At 42.2% G+C, this 18,979-nt stretch overlaps 2 protein-coding genes, 4 non-coding genes and 2 pseudogenes across 6 annotated transcripts in view; 2 read left to right on the top strand and 6 right to left on the bottom strand.

The window, feature by feature from the left end:
• Window positions 1-18,979, top strand: part of LOC125715120 (uncharacterized) — a 1,180,389-nt gene that overhangs the window by 875,606 nt on the left and 285,804 nt on the right. The window lies entirely within an intron of this gene.
• Window positions 1-18,979, top strand: part of LOC125715114 (uncharacterized) — a 935,270-nt gene that overhangs the window by 877,374 nt on the left and 38,917 nt on the right. The window lies entirely within an intron of this gene.
• On the bottom strand, window positions 12,495-12,603 carry LOC125732247 (5S ribosomal RNA; annotated as a pseudogene).
• Window positions 13,686-13,804, bottom strand: LOC125729845 (5S ribosomal RNA). The gene has a single exon (XR_007390251.1). It is a non-coding gene; the product is annotated as a 5S ribosomal RNA (ribosomal RNA).
• LOC125732532 (5S ribosomal RNA) lies at window positions 14,887-15,005 on the bottom strand. Its single transcript, XR_007391909.1, has one exon. It is a non-coding gene; the product is annotated as a 5S ribosomal RNA (ribosomal RNA).
• On the bottom strand, window positions 16,088-16,206 carry LOC125731824 (5S ribosomal RNA). The gene has a single exon (XR_007391657.1). It is a non-coding gene; the product is annotated as a 5S ribosomal RNA (ribosomal RNA).
• On the bottom strand, window positions 17,661-17,779 carry LOC125731453 (5S ribosomal RNA; annotated as a pseudogene).
• LOC125735367 (5S ribosomal RNA) lies at window positions 18,857-18,975 on the bottom strand. Its single transcript, XR_007394663.1, has one exon. It is a non-coding gene; the product is annotated as a 5S ribosomal RNA (ribosomal RNA).

The following is an 18,979-nucleotide window of genomic DNA, read 5'->3' as shown; positions in this document are numbered from 1 at the left end:
GCTAAGTTGACAATGGTAACGGAGCTGCAGACTGTATGATAGTTAATGAAACATAATTCAAATTCAACAGTGACAGTAGTCATCCACTATGCAGGGAGACTACAGATTAACTATAACGACCCATTTAACTGCTGTCATTATTTAAATTTTTTTTGACAGAATAAAGCCTTAGTTATTTTAATAAATATGTTTTTTCAGTAAATGTGTATTCATGCTCATGTGCACAAACACACACACACACCGGTGGTCAGGGGCTTTAGAGTTTAACTTTAGGTCAGTGAAAGTATAGGACCGCGATGTGTATACAGGCCCCAAAACATATTAACTTAGTCGTTCATGAGTCTTATTGTGAAAAACCACGCAAAATAGACATGTAAATTTTAAAGAAAAGACATTAACAGCTTTTGTTAATGTTTAATTGTATAAAAACTTTAGATGTATTTGTTAAACAGTCAAACAAAAATGTGTTATTTTAAAGTAGTATAAAATATAACCTTAAATTTGGACGCAAGATGAACAATCTACACACACAGACACACACACACACAGCAAAGCCCCAAGCATGCTCACAAGCACACAACCAAAGGTGGGCTTTTAGAGTTTGCTCAATCAAAAAAACATCAGACCCATATAGTTTACGTTTTTTATTAAAATGTGTAAGGATCGCTCTGTTAGAGCGCAATTTTAAATTAGTATGATTGTGATATAAGTCATTTAGGCAACAAGATTTGAGGAAGAACCTAAGTAGCGGCTAGAAATGATCGACCAGGCAGACAGAAGTCTGCTTTTCTTATCTCGCAAGTCATGGAAGTGTAGGGGGATGTAGGAACTGTGGAATCAGGCAAGGGTGTAAGAATTTAGGATACATTTTTGTTATTTTAAAGAAGATGGCCATGATTATTTAATTATATTTAATAAGAACTAGTAAGCTTTAATAGGAACTAGTAAGTATTTAGCATCATGCATCAAATACACATTTAAAACTTTAAAGAATAAGGTCTTAGTTATTTTAATAAAGACATCCTACAAGGTACCCCACGGCCCCAGCTTATAGCGTCTACAAGCATGATTTGAGATGCTAGATGGAGTACCATGTTAAGTTGACAATGGTAACTGAGATGCAGCCTGCTTGATAGTTAATGAAACATAGTCCAGATTCAACAGTGACAGCGGTCATCCAATATGCAGGGGGACTAGAGAGTGACTATAGTGCCCCATTTAACTGTTGGTCCTTATTTTTTAAGAATTTTGACAGAATAAAGCCTTAGTTATTTTAATAAATACGTTTTTTTTCCAGTACATGGTTGTTCATGCTCATGTGCACAAGCACACACACACCGGTGGTCAGGGGCTTTAGAGTTTAACTTTAGGTCAGTGAAAGTATAGGATCGTTATGTGTATTCAGACCCCAAAACATATTAACTTAGTCGTTCATGAGTCTTATTGTGAAAAAACCGACAAAATAGACTTGTAAATTTTAAAGAAAAGACATTAACAGCTTTTGTTAATGTTGAAATGTATAAAAACTTTAGCTGCTTTTCTTAAATGGCCAGAAAAATTGGCTCAACACTATTAGTTTATATGAGGATGGGGTGTTTGCAAGAGTCACAATCCTAGCAGGCAAGCATAACATGCCAAAGAAACATCTCTTTCATTTATTTCAAAGCAGACACTTTGTGCAAAAGTTGTTTCCTCATTGCCCAAACGGCCACCAGAATTGGATGGTCCTTAAAGACCATTCATAAGACTTGGAGGCCCTGTCCTGAGGTTTATCAAAGACCAGGTTCTTACACTTTTTAAAAGTTTCAAGATGGCGCTGGAGTGACGGCAGCCTTTCCAAGTAGCTCTGCAACACCGCACCTTTTCTTAACCTTTAACTTTTTTTAGACTAGGCTTTTAAACTTTATTTCACTTTCTCTAGTTACTTTACTTTTATCTCTTGGATATAGCGATACAAGATGGATAATGCACTTTTTAAAACTTCTGGAACCAGCTCCTGCATCTATTTGAGAGCGGAGCTGCTGGCGCTAAGAACACAGGAACAGACCGGCATGCGACACAACATTCCAGCTGAGATAAAGAGGAGCTACAGAGGCTGCAAGGCTGGAGCGAGGAAAGCGGATCACCGGAGGCGATTCAAACCATCAATCCCGACAGTGATAATGGGCAACGTGAACTCGCTACATAACAAAATGGATGAACTGTGTGCTTTGAACAACCACCGACTATATCGTGAGTGCAGTTTGTTTATCTTCACGGAGACGTGGCTAACCGAGCTAACGCCACAGGCTAACGTAGACCTATGCGGTTTCACATTCGTGAGATCCGATAGGGACACGCAGGCCAGCGGAAAAAGCAGAGGTGGGGGACTCATTGTCTACATTAACAACAGATACTGCAACCCTGGACATGTCTCCGTTAAAGTTTCGGTATGCCGTCCGGACCTGGAGCTGCTAGCCGTTAGCTTGCGGCCATATTATTTACCTCGGGAGTTTAGTCATGTGATCTGTGTGTGTGTTTACATCCCTCCGAGGGCCGACGCAGCAGCTGCCTGCGAGAAAATACACACAGTTACAGCAAGACTGCAGACACAAAACCCAGAGGCTTTCATTATTATATCTGGAGACTTTAATCATGCCACACTGGACTCTACTCTGGCTGCTTTTCACCAGTTTGTGGATTGCCCCACAAGGAGCAACAGGACAATTGACTTACTGTATGCAAATGTGAGAGACGCATACAGAGCCACCCCCCTCCCCCCGTTAGGGAAGTCAGACCACAACCTGGTTTACCTACAGCCACAATACACACCCCTCGTCCAAAGGCAGCCTGTCACAACACGCTCCATCAGGAGATGGACTCCAGAAAAGGAGGACGCTCTGAGAGACTGCTACGACACCACAGACTGGGATGTGCTTCTGAGCCCACATGGTGAGGACATAGAGGGGGCGACACACTGTCTGACAGACTACCTCAACTTTTGTGTGGACACGGTTGCCCCTGCTAAGACGGTACGGTGTTATCCTAATAATAAACCGTGGGTAACACAGGAAGTCAAAGCTGTCCTCAACATGAAGAAGAAGGCTTTCAGGAGCAAAGTGAAGGAGGAGATGAAAGCAGCACAGCGGGAGGTGAAACGCTGCCTGAGGGAAGCAAAGGACACCTACAGGAGGAAGGTGGAGCAGAAGTTGGAGAGGAACAATATGAGGGAGGTCTGGAATGGTGTGAAAACCATTACAGGCTATAACATCAAGAACAGCTTAGTGGGGGGGACGGTGGAGAAGGCAAACGAATTTAACAACTTCTTCAATAGGTTTGACCAGCCCACAACCCCCCCACCCTCATCTTTACTACAGAGCCCTCTCACCACTTTCCTACCTCCCTCACTTCCCCCCCTTCTGGACACTATGACACCCTCCTCCTACAACCCCTCTCTCAACAGCAGGACATCTTCCCCCCCCCCCCTTCCAATCATCTCCCAGTATTACAGTGGATCAGGTCAGGAAACAATTGAGGAAGCTTTGCCCCAGAAAGGCAGCAGGCCCAGACAAGGTGTGTCCTAGGATGCTAAAGGCGTGTGCTGCTGAACTTGGGGAGCCGCTACAACGAGTATTCAATCTCAGTCTGCAACTGGGGAGAGTGCCCGCCCTATGGAAGACATCCTGCATTGTCCCAGTCCCCAAAAGGAACCGGCCCAATGAGTTGAAATACTTCCGACCGGTGGCACTGACGTCACATCTTATGAAGACTCTAGAGCGGCTCTTCCTTAACCTCCTACGACCACAGGTACAACATGCCCAGGACCCACTACAGTTTGCATACAAGGCGGATGTCAGCGTGGAGGATGCCATCCTGTACCTCCTACATAGAGCCCACTCACACCTGGACGGGGGGAAAGGCACGGTCAGGATCCTGTTTCTTGACTTCTCTAGTGCCTTTAATACCATCCGGCCCTGTATGCTCCAGGAAAAACTGAACAGGATACAGGTGGACCCCTGCTTGATAGCTTGGATCTCCAACTATCTCACTGACAGACCACAGTACGTCAGGCTGAAGGACATCACGTCTGACACTGTGGTCAGCAGCACAGGAGCACCACAGGGAACTGTGCTGTCCCCTCTTCTTTTCACCCTGTACACCTCTGACTTCTGCTATAATTCTGAATTATGCCACATTCAGAAGTTTGCAGACGACACAGCCATCATGGGGTGTATCTGGGAGGATCAGGAAGAGGAGTACAGAAGTCTGGTGAGGAATTTCGTTACATGGAGTCACACAAACCACCTGCAACTCAACACCTCAAAGACCAAGGAACTGGTTGTGGACTTCGGGAGGTCCAGAGAAGGTCCACTGCCGGTTCAGATAGAGGGGGAGGAGGTGGAGGTGGTCAACAAATACAAGTATCTCGGGCTGTGGGTGGACAACAAACTGGACTGGTCATGCAACACAGAGCACCTGTATAAAAAAGCCCAAAGCCGACTGTACTTCCTCAGGAGACTGAGGTCTTTTAACATCTGCAGGAAGCTCCTGAGGATGTTTTACCAGTCAGTGGTTGCTGGAGTACTTTTCTATGCTGTGGTGTGTTGGGGGAGCAGCACAGCAAAGAAGGACTCATCCAGGCTGGAAAAACTGATCAGGAAGGCTAGCTCTGTGGTCGGCATGAAGCTGGACACTATGGCGATAGTGGCAGAGAAAAGGACACTAAAAAAATTGCTGGACATTATGGACAATGCTGGGCATCCTCTGCACACGGCCATAAACAACCAGAGGAGTCTGTTCAGTGACAGGTTGCTTCTCCCAAAGACAAGAACCAACAGACTTAAAAACTCCTTTGTCCCATACGCCATCAAGCTGTTTAACTCCTCTCTGGAGGGGAGAGGGCGGGGAAACAGGTGGACAAAGGAGGGGGGGACAACTAAGCTGTAGTGCCTCTTCACTTCACTGTGCAATACTCTTGTGCAATACTTTTGGTTTTTAGTTCAATACTGGAAATGTGCAATACTTTTGGTTTTTTGGTTTAATACTGGGAATGTGCAATTCCCTTGTATTCTCTTATTCCTATTTATTCTATTTATCCCTTTGTATTTTATTTTTCTTGTATCTATATATGTATATATATATGTATATATATAACATTTGCTCACGTTGTTATTTTTATTTTTTGTAACTTCTGTCGGTGCTGTGCTCTTGGAATCCGAATTTCCCAGAGGAATCTACCCGAGGGATTAATAAAGTTTCTATCTATCTATCTATCTATCTATCTACACTATAGGAGACTGATGCTGTTTAAGTACTCGAGGGGATGACCCCTGCAATGAAATGTGTAACATTTCAAGATGTATATTTTAAAAGAATGAAGTGCCTGGACAGTAAGGGGGCATGGTATCGGATGGTGGAATGTCGAACAGGTTTGTTAGAGGGTTAGAGGAGGCAGAAATATGTTGATGTCCTGCTCAATGGCTTTGAATATGTCTGTCCAGAACTCAGATAATCGAGAGAGCAGAGCCAAACATAGTTCTATCTCCTCTAACCCTCTAACAAACCTGTTCGACATTCCACCATCCGATACCATGCCCCCTTACTGTCCAGGCACTTCATTCTTTTAAAATATACATCTTGAAATGTTACACATTTCATTGCAGGGGTCATCCCCTCGAGTACTTAAACAGCATCAGTCTCCTATAGTGTAAGAACCTGGTCTTTGATAAACCTCAGGACAGGGCCTCCAAGTCTTATGAATGGTCTTTAAGGACCATCCAATTCTGGTGGCCGTTTGGGCAATGAGGAAACAACTTTTGCACAAAGTGTCTGCTTTGAAATAAATGAAAGAGATGTTTCTTTGGCATGTTATGCTTGCCTGCTAGGATTGTGACTCTTGCAAACACCCCATCCTCATATAAACTAATAGTGTTGAGCCAATTTTTCTGGCCATTTAAGAAAAGCAGCTAAAGTTTTTATACATTTCAACATTAACAAAAGCTGTTAATGTCTTTTCTTTAAAATTTACAAGTCTATTTTGTCGGTTTTTTCACAATAAGACTCATGAACGACTAAGTTAATATGTTTTGGGGTCTGAATACACATAACGATCCTATACTTTCACTGACCTAAAGTTAAACTCTAAAGCCCCTGACCACCGGTGTGTGTGTGCTTGTGCACATGAGCATGAACAACCATGTACTGGAAAAAAAACGTATTTATTAAAATAACTAAGGCTTTATTCTGTCAAAATTCTTAAAAAATAAGGACCAACAGTTAAATGGGGCACTATAGTCACTCTCTAGTCCCCCTGCATATTGGATGACCGCTGTCACTGTTGAATCTGGACTATGTTTCATTAACTATCAAGCAGGCTGCATCTCAGTTACCATTGTCAACTTAACATGGTACTCCATCTAGCATCTCAAATCATGCTTGTAGACGCTATAAGCTGGGGCCGTGGGGTACCTTGTAGGATGTCTTTATTAAAATAACTAAGACCTTATTCTTTAAAGTTTTAAATGTGTATTTGATGCATGATGCTAAATACTTACTAGTTCCTATTAAAGCTTACTAGTTCTTATTAAATATAATTAAATAATCATGGCCATCTTCTTTAAAATAACAAAAATGTATCCTAAATTCTTACACCCTTGCCTGATTCCACAGTTCCTACATCCCCCTACACTTCCATGACTTGCGAGATAAGAAAAGCAGACTTCTGTCTGCCTGGTCGATCATTTCTAGCCGCTACTTAGGTTCTTCCTCAAATCTTGTTGCCTAAATGACTTATATCACAATCATACTAATTTAAAATTGCGCTCTAACAGAGCGATCCTTACACATTTTAATAAAAAACGTAAACTATATGGGTCTGATGTTTTTTTGATTGAGCAAACTCTAAAAGCCCACCTTTGGTTGTGTGCTTGTGAGCATGCTTGGGGCTTTGCTGTGTGTGTGTGTGTCTGTGTGTGTAGATTGTTCATCTTGCGTCCAAAGTTAAGGTTATATTTCATACTACTTTAAAATAACACATTTTTGTTTGACTGTTTAACAAATACATCTAAAGTTTTTATACAATTAAACATTAACAAAAGCTGTTAATGTCTTTTCTTTAAAATTTACATGTCTATTTTGCGTGGTTTTTCACAATAAGACTCATGAACGACTAAGTTAATATGTTTTGGGGCCTGTATACACATCGCGGTCCTATACTTTCACTGACCTAAAGTTAAACTCTAAAGCCCCTGACCACCGGTGTGTGTGTGTGTTTGTGCACATGAGCATGAATACACATTTACTGAAAAAACATATTTATTAAAATAACTAAGGCTTTATTCTGTCAAAAAAAAATTAAATAATGACAGCAGTTAAATGGGTCGTTATAGTTAATCTGTAGTCTCCCTGCATAGTGGATGACTACTGTCACTGTTGAATTTGAATTATGTTTCATTAACTATCATACAGTCTACAGCTCCGTTACCATTGTCAACTTAGCATTGTACTCCAGCAAGCATCTCGGCTCAAGCTTGTAGATTATATAAGCTGGGCACGTGGGCACCTTGTAGGATGTCTTTATTAAAATAACTAAGACCTTATTCTTTAAAGTTTTTAATGTGCATTTGCAGCATGCTGCTAAATGCAGCTTACTGGTTCCTATTAAATGCAATAAAAATAATCATGTACACCTTCTTTAAAATAACAAGACTATATCCTAAATTCTTACACCCCTGCCTGATTCCACAGGTCCTATCCCACACTTATGTGCCCCCCCCATCCCACCCCCTTCCATGACTTGTGAGATAAGGAAAGCACACTTCTGCCTGCCTGGATGGTCATTTCTAGTCGCCATTTAGGTTCTTCCTCAAATATTGTTGCCTAAATGACTTATATCACACTCATATTAATTTTAAATTTCGCTATAACAAAACAATCCTTATACATTTTAATAAAGAAACCTGAACAATATATGTTTGGTGTTTTTTGACTGAGCAAACTCTTTTAGTGCTTTTGTGTGCGTGTCCGATACAACTGTAGTTTGTATACCTTTAAACATTAACAAAAACAGTTAATGTCTTTTCTTTAAAATTTACAAGTCTATTTCTGTCTGTTTTTTCGCGATAAGTTAGTAAACGACTAAGTTAGGGTGCTTTGGGGTCTGTATACACATTGCGGTCCTATACTTTCACAGACCTAAAGTTAAACTCTAAAGCCCCTGACCACCGGTGTGTGTGTGTGTGTGTGTGTGTGTGTTTGTGCACATGAGCATGAATACACATTTACTGAAAAACATATTTATTAAAATAACTAAGGCTTTATTCTGTCAAAAAAAAAATAAATAATGCCAGCTGATAAACGTGGTCGTTATAGTCAATCTGTAGTCTCCCTGCGTAGTGGATGACTACTGACACTGTTGAATTTGAACTATGTTTCATTAACTATCAAACAGGCTGCAGCTCCGTTACTGATGTCAACTTAGCATTGTACTCCAGCAAGCATCTCGGCTCAAGCTTGTAGATTATATAAGTTAGGGCCGTGGGCACCTTGTAGGATGTCTTTATTAAAATAACTAAGACCTTATTCTTTAAAGTTTTTAATGTGCATTTGCAGCATGCTGCTAAATGCAGCTTACTGGTTCCTATTAAATGCAATAAAAATAATCATGTACACCTTCTTTAAAATAACAAGACTATATCCTAAATTCTTACACCCCTGCCTGATTCCACAGGTCCTATCCCACACTTATGTGCCCCCCCCATCCCACCCCCTTCCATGACTTGTGAGATAAGGAAAGCACACTTCTGCCTGCCTGGATGGTCATTTCTAGTCGCTATTTAGGTTCTTCCTCAAATCTTGTTGCCTAAATGACTTATATCACACTCATATTAATTTAAAATTTCGCTATAACAAAACAATCCTTATACATTTTAATAAAGAAACCTGAACAATATATGTTTGGTGTTTTTTGACTGAGCAAACTCTTTTAGTGCTTTTGTGTGCGTGTCCGATACAACTGTAGTTTGTATACCTTTAAACATTAACAAAAACAGTTAATGTCTTTTCTTTAAAATTTACAAGTCTATTTCTGTCTGTTTTTTCGCGATAAGTTAGTAAACGACTAAGTTAGGGTGCTTTGGGGTCTGTATACACATTGCGGTCCTATACTTTCACAGACCTAAAGTTAAACTCTAAAGCCCCTGACCACCGGTGTGTGTGTGTGTGTGTGTTTGTGCACATGAGCATGAATACACATTTACTGAAAAACATATTTATTAAAATAACTAAGGCTTTATTCTGTCAAAAAAAAAAAAAAATAATGCCAGCTGATAAACGGGGTCGTTATAGTCAATCTGTAGTCTCCCTGCGTAGTGGATGACTACTGACACTGTTGAATTTGAACTATGTTTCATTAACTATCAAACAGGCTGCAGCTCCGTTACTGATGTCAGCTTAGCATTGTACTCCAGCAAGCATCTCGGCTCAAGCTTGTAGATTATATAAGTTAGGGCCGTGGGCACCTTGTAGGATGTCTTTATTAAAATAACTATGACCTTATTCTTTAAAGTTTTTAATGTGTATTTGCAACATGGTGCTAAATGCATCTTACTGGTTCCTATTAAAAGTAATTAAATAATCATGTACACCTTCTTTAAAATAACAAGACTATATCCTAAATTCTTACCCCCCTGCCTGATTCCACAGTTCCTACCCCCCACTTATGTGTCCCCCCACCCCACCCTACCCTTCCATGACTTGTGAGATAAGAAAAGCAGACTTCTGTCTGCCTGGTCGATCATTTCTAGCCGCTACTTAGGTTCTTCCTCAAATCTTGTTGCCTAAATGACTTATATCACAATCATACTAATTTAAAATTGCGCTCTAACAGAGCGATCCTTATACATTTTAATAAAAAGCGTGAACAATATATGTTTGGTGTTTTTTTGACTGAGCAAAACTCTTTTAGTGTTTTTGTGTGCGTGTCCGATACAACTGTAGTTTGTATACCTTTAAACATTAACAAAAAACAGTTAATGTCTTTTCTTTAGAATTTACAAGTCTATTTCTGTCTGTTTTTCGCGATAAGTTAGTAAACGACTAAGTTAGGGTGCTTTGGGGTTTGGTCACACATTGCGATCAGCAACCTAAAGTTAAACTCTAAAGCCCCCCGACCTCCGGTGTGTGTGTGTGTTTGTGTGCATGCGCGTGAATAAACATTTACTGAAAAACGTATTTATTAAAATAACTAAGACTTTATTCTTTCAAAGTTTTTAAAAATGTGTTTTGATGCATGTCACTAAATGCTGCTTAATAGTACCTAACCGGGGTTGCTCCCCCCAGAGAGAGTTGCTAGTCCATATCATTTCTCACTTAAAACATGACAGGGCTTTTGGCGTTGGAAAATAACGCATTTACTTAAAATAACACATTGACAAACACGACAAATGTTTTTATTTTATTTTAAATAACACATTAGCCGAAAAGAGTTTCATTGCTTAAAAACGATGAGGTTAAAGAGGCTTATTTGAAATAAAAGATCAGCATGTGTTGTCATACATCTTTTCAAGTTCTGTTTATACCTTTTGATTAACCATACGTAGATAAATTTAGCTAAATGTAGCTAAGCAATCCGGGGGTGTTGTGTTAGAGATCGACTTTTATTTAAATTAGAAATAGATTATTTTACACTATTTACAAATAAGCATATAAAATATAGAATTAGTGTGCATTCTGCCAGAATGGCGGCCTGCTTCTCACAATCCAGGCCAACGGTTCGCATCACGACAACAATTTCCGCTGGTAGCCATTTGACCGCTGCTTCACGCAATAAAGGAAATGCTGTGTGGATCTACGCGCGTGCGCCACACGAGAGTGAGAGCATGCATTCGTTTAAACAAGAATTAACCGCGTTATTCACCGATTATTGCTATCGAAAATGCTCAGAGCGCTTTACTTTATTATTCACATTGACAGAAATGTGCTTCATTACTTAAAACATTACGGTTATAGGGGTTTTATTTGCTAAAACAGGCGCTCCGCCGGCGTAGCCATTTTGAAAGGGGCGTCGGCGTGGGTGCGCATGCGCCAAGCGCTGGACTAGCGATCGTCCATTCCGCCCCGCGTTGTTCAAACAGGGCAGTCGCATGTGTAGGAGCTCCGGTATCGTTTCGTCCTATTTCTCCTAAAAGTTTGCCGCTTACATGCTTTCTCCAACCTGGTAAATATAACTAAAGTCTTTCGTGTTGGTTAAATGTAATGAGCGATCGCTTCTTTTAAAACGCCGGCTGTATGTTTATTGGTTTCGCTTGCGCTTGTTTAAATTTGCTCTTCTGCTACTTCTTTCGGGCATGTCTGCTTAAAATAACCCTGCTTTTTCTTTTAAAATAACCCTAAAGTTTTCCTTCTTTAAAACATTTTGGTGCTTTCTTCTTTTAAAATACACCGCGGCGCTTACTAACAACACAGGGCCGGACGGACGCCCCCGCTGAACGTGTATGCGCTAGCTTGCCATCATCCTGCTCTATGTTTTATTATACCTTAAAAACGTAATCAAAAAACCACATTAATAAAATACATGTAATGTATTTTTATTCTATTAAAGTTTAATCTCCCAAACCACCCTATCGGCAACACGTGGCATAAGCATGTATTAATACCATATATGGACATAACGGCAATCTCCCAAAACCATATCGCCCCCTATCGGCCGCACGTGGCATAATCATGTATTGATACCATATATGTGCATAAACCCTCGACCAATCAGAATCAAGGAAACGCCACTTCCTCTTATGACGTCAGAAGCGGAGAATTAAGCTCCGCCCAATGTACCACATAACCTTTTTTTCGTCGCGCTGTCAGAACACTGGGAGCTACACACACCAACAAGTCCATACTGCAGGCTGCAGCCAGAACAATTTTCTACATTCAAACATCGACGGCCTCTTCTCTCTAAATATTCACCAGACCGCTTCTACCACCAGCAAAGAAGTTTCCATCCCTAATTCCTCTGTGATTCCCACTAACCTAAACATTAATCTGGCATTGAAGGGTGTGAATTACCCCGGCCAACCTGCTCTTTTAAATACAGCTTTTAGCGAGTTTTGAAAGGAGGAGAAGAGCAGACCTTGCTATGCCAATAATATCGAGTCTTCTGTGGTGAAGTGGTTTTTGCATAGAAAACAAAGTGGTGAGTTGAAGAGGAATTATATCAGTATTTTGTTTAAAACTGTGTGTAAAAAGCTGTCTCTTTATTATTAACAATAAGTTGTAAAACGTGAATGGGGAGTGACAGTCTTCAAGTTTGTGAGAAGATCGCGCCCTGGTGGAATAAAGGCACGAACAGCTTACAGCACCTAGAATTACCAGGCAGTATTTAGAGTAAAACGGTTTCTAAAAGCTGCCTTTATGAAAGAGAGAAAATATATATGTATATAAAATAGTAAAATGGAAGGGGAGTGATAGATTTAAATTAATCGTGAAGTGGAGCGCCCCCTGTATAAAGTAAAAGTGAGAAAAGCTTACAGCACCTGGTATTCCCAGGTGGTCTCCCTTCCAAGTACTAACCAGACCGTACTCTGCTTAGCTTCCAAGATCAGGCGTGTTCAGGGTGGTATGGCCATAAGCGAGAGACGCTACCCAAAACAGCCCTTTTGCATTACACGCCTCTATACATGCCAGTTAGTCCCATTGGATCCTACTCCTGGTTTTTTTTTTTTTTTATCTGACTCACACTGCAGCACCACCATCCAATCGGCAGCGCCGGACCCACACCAAACATTCACCAAACTACTCAGCCGGCAGCCTACCACAATTATTCCATTCTTTCCGCATCTGCACACTTCCTTCTTTTTAACTCCTTTTCACTACCGCACAGGTTAATCGCCGCACGTCCCCCGCCGGCAAACATTACTCCTTTGCCTACTGCATGCAGGCTTCTCTTAACGACCCTCTGTTATCAACTCCGCTAACAGCCACAAAATCTCCGCCGCACGAAGCCCACTGGTAGCTGCTGAATCACATGCTTCCCCAAAACGTCGCGCTGTCAGAACACTGGGAGCTACACACACCAACAAGTCCATACTGCAGGCTGCAGCCAGAACAATTTTCTACATTCAAACATCGACGGCCTCTTCTCTCTAAAAATTCACCAGACCGCTTCTACCACCAGCAAAGAAGTTTCCATCCCTAATTCCTCTGTGATTCCCACTAACCTAAACATTAAGCTGGCATTGAAGGGTGTGAATTACCCCGGCCAATCTGTTCTTTTAAATACAGCTTTTAGCAAGTTTTGAAAGGAGAAGAGCAGAACTTGCTATGCCAATAATATCGAGTCTTCTGTGGCGAAGTGGTTTTTGCATAGAAAACAAAGCGGTCAGTTGAAGAGGAATAATATCAGTACTTTGTTTAAAACTGTGTGTAAAAAGCTGTCTCTTTATCATTAACAATAAGTTGTAAAACGTGAATGGGGAGTGACAGTCTTCAAGTTTGTGAGAAGATCGCGCCCTGGTGGAATAAAGGCACGAACAGCTTACAGCACCTAGAATTACCAGGAAGTATTTAGAGTAAAACGGTTTCTAAAAGCTGCCTTTATGAATGAGAGAAAACAATATATATATATATATATAAAATAGTAAAATGGAAGGGGAGTGATAGATTTAAATTAATCGTGAAGTGGAGCGCCCCCTGTATAAAGTAAAAGTGAGAAAAGCTTACAGCACCTGGTATTCCCAGGTGGTCTCCCATCCAAGTACTAACCAGACCCTACCCTGCTTAGCTTCCGAGATCAGACGAGATCGGGCGTGTTCAGGGTGGTATGGCCGTAAGCGAGAGATGCGACCAAAAACAGCCCTTTTGCATTACACGCCTCTATACATGCCAGTTGGTCCCATTGGATCCTACTAATGTTCTTTTTTTTTTTTTTTATCTGACTCACACTGCAGCCCCACCATCCAATCGGCAGCGCCGGACCCACACCAAACATTCACCAAACTACTCAGCCAGCAGCCTACCACAATTATTCCATTCTTTCCGCATCCGCACACTTCCTTCTTTTTAACTCCTTTTCACTACCGCACAGGTTAATCGCCGCACGTCCCCCGCCGGCAAACATTACTCCTTTGCCTACTGCATGCAGGCTTCTCTTAATGACCCTCTGTTATCAACTCCGCTAACAGCCACAAAATCTCCGCCACACGAAGCCCACTGGTAGCTGCTGAATCACATGCTTCCCCAAAACGTCGCGCTGTCAGAACACTGGGACCTACACACACCAACAAGTCCATACTGCAGGCTGCAGCCAGAACAATTTTCTACATTCAAACATCGACGGCCTCTTCTCTCTAAAAATTCACCAGACCGCTTCTACCACCAGCAAAGAAGTTTCCATCCCGAATTCCTCTGTGATTCCCACTAACCTAAACATTAAGCTGGCATTGAAGGGTGTGAATTACCCCGGCCAATCTGTTCTTTTAAATACAGCTTTTAGCAAGTTTTGAAAGGAGAAGAGCAGAACTTGCTATGCCAATAATATCGAGTCTTCTGTGGCGAAGTGGTTTTTGCATAGAAAACAAAGCGGTCAGTTGAAGAGGAATAATATCAGTACTTTGTTTAAAACTGTGTGTAAAAAGCTGTCTCTTTATCATTAACAATAAGTTGTAAAACGTGAATGGGGAGTGACAGTCTTCAAGTTTGTGAGAAGATCGCGCCCTGGTGGAATAAAGGCACGAACAGCTTACAGCACCTAGAATTACCAGGAAGTATTTAGAGTAAAACGGTTTCTAAAAGCTGCCTTTATGAATGAGAGAAAACAATATATATATATATATAAAATAGTAAAATGGAAGGGGAGTGATAGATTTAAATTAATCGTGAAGTGGAGCGCCCCCTGTATAAAGTAAAAGTGAGAAAAGCTTACAGCACCTGGTATTCCCAGGTGGTCTCCCATCCAAGTACTAACCAGACCCTACCCTGCTTAGCTTCCGAGATCAGACGAGATCGGGCGTGTTCAGGGTGGTATGGCCATAAGCGAGAGATGCGACCAAAAACAGCCCTTTTGCATTACACGCCTCTATACATGCCAGTTGGTCCCATTGGATCCTACTAATGTTCTTTTTTTTTTTTTATCTGACTCACACTGCAGCCCCACCATCCAATCGGCAGCGCCGGACCCACACCAAACATTCACCAAACTACTCAGCCGGCAGCCTACCACAATTATTCCATTCTTTCCGCATCCGCACACTTCCTTCCTTTTAACTCCTTTTCACTACCGCACAGGTTAATCGCCGCACGTCCCCCGCCGGCAAACATTACTCCTTTGCCTACTGCATGCAGGCTTCTCTTAACGACCCTCTGTTATCAACTCCGCTAACAGCCACAAAATCTCCGCCGCACGAAGCCCACTGGTAGCTGCTGAATCACATGCTTCCCCAAAACGTCGCGCTGTCAGAACACTGGGAGCTACACACACCAACAAGTCCATACTGCAGGCTGCAGCCAGAACAATTTTCTATATTCAAACATCGACGGCCTCTTCTCTCTAAAAATTCACCAGACCGCTTCTACCACCAGCAAAGAAGTTTCCATCCCTAATTCCTCTGTGATTCCCACTAACCTAAACATTAAGCTGGCATTGAAGGGTGTGAATTACCCCGGCCAATCTGTTCTTTTAAATACAGCTTTTAGCAAGTTTTGAAAGGAGAAGAGCAGAACTTGCTATGCCAATAATATTGAGTCTTCTGTGGCGAAGTGGTTTTTGCATAGAAAACAAAGCGGTCAGTTGAAGAGGAATAATATCAGTACTTTGTTTAAAACTGTGTGTAAAAAGCTGTCTCTTTATCATTAACAATAAGTTGTAAAACGTGAATGGGGAGTGACAGTCTTCAAGTTTGTGAGAAGATCGCGCCCTGGTGGAATAAAGGCACGAACAGCTTACAGCACCTAGAATTACCAGGAAGTATTTAGAGTAAAACGGTTTCTAAAAGCTGCCTTTATGAATGAGAGAAAACAATATATATATATATATATAAAATAGTAAAATGTAAGGGGAGTGATAGATTTAAATTAATCGTGAAGTGGAGTGCCCCCTGTATAAAGTAAAAGTGAGAAAAGCTTACAGCACCTGGTATTCCCAGGAGGTCTCCCATCCAAGTACTAACCAGACCCTACCCTGCTTGGCTTCCGAGATCAGATGAGATCGGGCGTGTTCAGGGTGGTATGGCCGTAAGCGAGAGATGCTACCAAAAACAGCCCTTTTGCATTACACGCCTCTATACATGCCAGTTGGTCCCATTGGATCCTACTAATGTTCTTTTTTTTTTTTTATCTGACTCACACTGCAGCCCCACCATCCAATCGGCAGCGCCGGACCCACACCAAACATTCACCAAACTACTCAGCCGGCAGCCTACCACAATTATTCCATTCTTTCCGCATCCGCACACTTCCTTCTTTTTAACTCCTTTTCACTACCGCACAGGTTAATCGCCGCACGTCCCCCGCCGGCAAACATTACTCCTTTGCCTACTGCATGCAGGCTTCTCTTAACGACCCTCTGTTATCAACTCCGCTAACAGCCACAAAATCTCCGCCGCACGAAGCCCACTGGTAGCTGCTGAATCACATGCTTCCCCAAAACGTCGCGCTGTCAGAACACTGGGAGCTACACACACCAACAAGTCCATACTGCAGGCTGCAGCCAGAACAATTTTCTACATTCAAACATCGACGGCCTCTTCTCTCTAAAAATTCACCAGACCGCTTCTACCACCAGCAAAGAAGTTTCCATCCCTAATTCCTCTGTGATTCCCACTAACCTAAACATTAAGCTGGCATTGAAGGGTGTGAATTACCCCGGCCAATCTGTTCTTTTAAATACAGCTTTTAGCAAGTTTTGAAAGGAGAAGAGCAGAACTTGCTATGCCAATAATATCGAGTCTTCTGTGGCGAAGTGGTTTTTGCATAGAAAACAAAGCGGTCAGTTGAAGAGGAATAATATCAGTACTTTGTTTAAAACTGTGTGTAAAAAGCTGTCTCTTTATCATTAACAATAAGTTGTAAAACGTGAATGGGGAGTGACAGTCTTCAAGTTTGTGAGAAGATCGCGCCCTGGTGGAATAAAGGCACGAACAGCTTACAGCACCTAGAATTACCAGGAAGTATTTAGAGTAAAACGGTTTCTAAAAGCTGCCTTTATGAATCCATCCATCCATCCATCCATTTTCCAAACCGCTTATCCTATTGGGTCGCGGGGGGTCCGGAGCCTATCCCGGAAGCAATGGGCACGAGGCAGGGAACAACCCAGGATGGGGGGCCAGCCCATCGCAGGGCACACTCACACACCATTCACTCACACATGCACACCTACGGGCAATTCAGCAACTCCAATTAGCCTCAGCATGTTTTTGGACTGTGGGGGGAAACCGGAGTACCCGGAGGAAACCCCACGACGACACGGGGAGAACATGCAAACTCCGCACACATGTGACCCAGGCGGAGACTCGAACCCGGGTCCCAGAGGTGTGAGGCGACAGTGCTAACCACTGCACCACCATGCCGCACCCCGCCTTTATGAATGAGAGAAAAAAAAATATATATATATAAAATAGTAAAATGGAAGGGGAGTGATAGATTTAAATTAATCGTGAAGTGGAGCGCCCCCTGTATAAAGTAAAAGTGAGAAAAGCTTACAGCACCTGGTATCCCCAGGTGGTCTCCCATCCAAGTACTAACCAGACCGTACCCTGCTTAGCTTCCAAGATCAGATGAGATCAGGTATGTTCAGAGTGGTATGGCTGTAAGCGAAAGATGCTACCAAAAACAGCCCTTTTGCATTACATGCGTTTATACATGCCAGTTAGTCCCATTGGATCCTACTCCTGTTTTTTTTTTTTTTTTTATCTGACTCACACTGCAGCCCCACCATCCAATCGGCAGCGCCGGACCCACACCAGACATTCACCAAACTACTCAGCCGGCAGCCTACCACAATTATTCCATTCTTTCTGCATCCGCACACTTCCTTCTTTTTAACTCCTTTTCACTACCGCACAGGTTAATCGCCGCACGTCCCCCGCCGGCAAACATTACTCCTTTGCCTACTGCATGCAGGCTTCTCTTAACGACCCTCTGTTATCAACTCCGCTAACAGCCACAAAATCTCCGCCGCACGAAGCCCACTGGTAGCTGCTGAATCACATGCTTCCCCAAAACGTCGCGCTGTCAGAACACTGGGAGCTACACACACCAACAAGTCCATACTGCAGGCTGCAGCCAGAACAATTTTCTACATTCAAACATCGACGGCCTCTTCTCTCTAAAAATTCACCAGACTGCTTCTACCACCAGCAAAGAAGTTTCCATCCCTAATTCCTCTGTGATTCCCACTAACCTAAACATTAAGCTGGCATTGAAGGGTGTGAATTACCCCGGCCAATCTGTTCTTTTAAATACAGCTTTTAGCAGGTTTTGAAAGGAGAAGAGCAGAACTTGCTATGCCAATAATATCGAGTCTTCTGTGGCGAAGTGGTTTTTGCATAGAAAACAAAGCGGTCAGTTGAAGAGGAATAATATCAGTACTTTGTTTAAAACTGTGTGTAAAAAGCTGTCTCTTTATCATTAACAATAAGTTGTAAAACGTGAATGGGGAGTGACAGTCTTCAAGTTTGTGAGAAGATCGTGCCCTGGTGGAATAAAGGCACGAACAGCTTACAGCACCTAGAATTACCAGGAAGTATTTATAGTAAAATGGTGTGTAAAAGCTGCTTTTATGAATGAGAGAAAAATATATATATATATAAAATAGTAAAATGGAAGGGGAGTGATAGATTTAAATTAATCGTGAAGTGGAGCGCCCCCTGTATAAAGTAAAAGTGAGAAAAGCTTACAGCACCTGGTATTCCCAGGAGGTCTCCCATCCAAGTGCTAACCAGACCCTACCCTGCTTGGCTTCCGAGATCGGATGAGATCGGGCGTGTTCAGGGTGGTATGGCCATAAGCGACA

Source organism: Brienomyrus brachyistius, chromosome 2 (assembly GCF_023856365.1).
Source record: "Brienomyrus brachyistius isolate T26 chromosome 2, BBRACH_0.4, whole genome shotgun sequence".
NCBI classification, from domain to species: domain Eukaryota; kingdom Metazoa; phylum Chordata; class Actinopteri; order Osteoglossiformes; family Mormyridae; genus Brienomyrus; species Brienomyrus brachyistius.
Note: the sequence above shows the minus strand (reverse complement) of the source record. Positions and strands in the feature narration are given on the sequence as shown.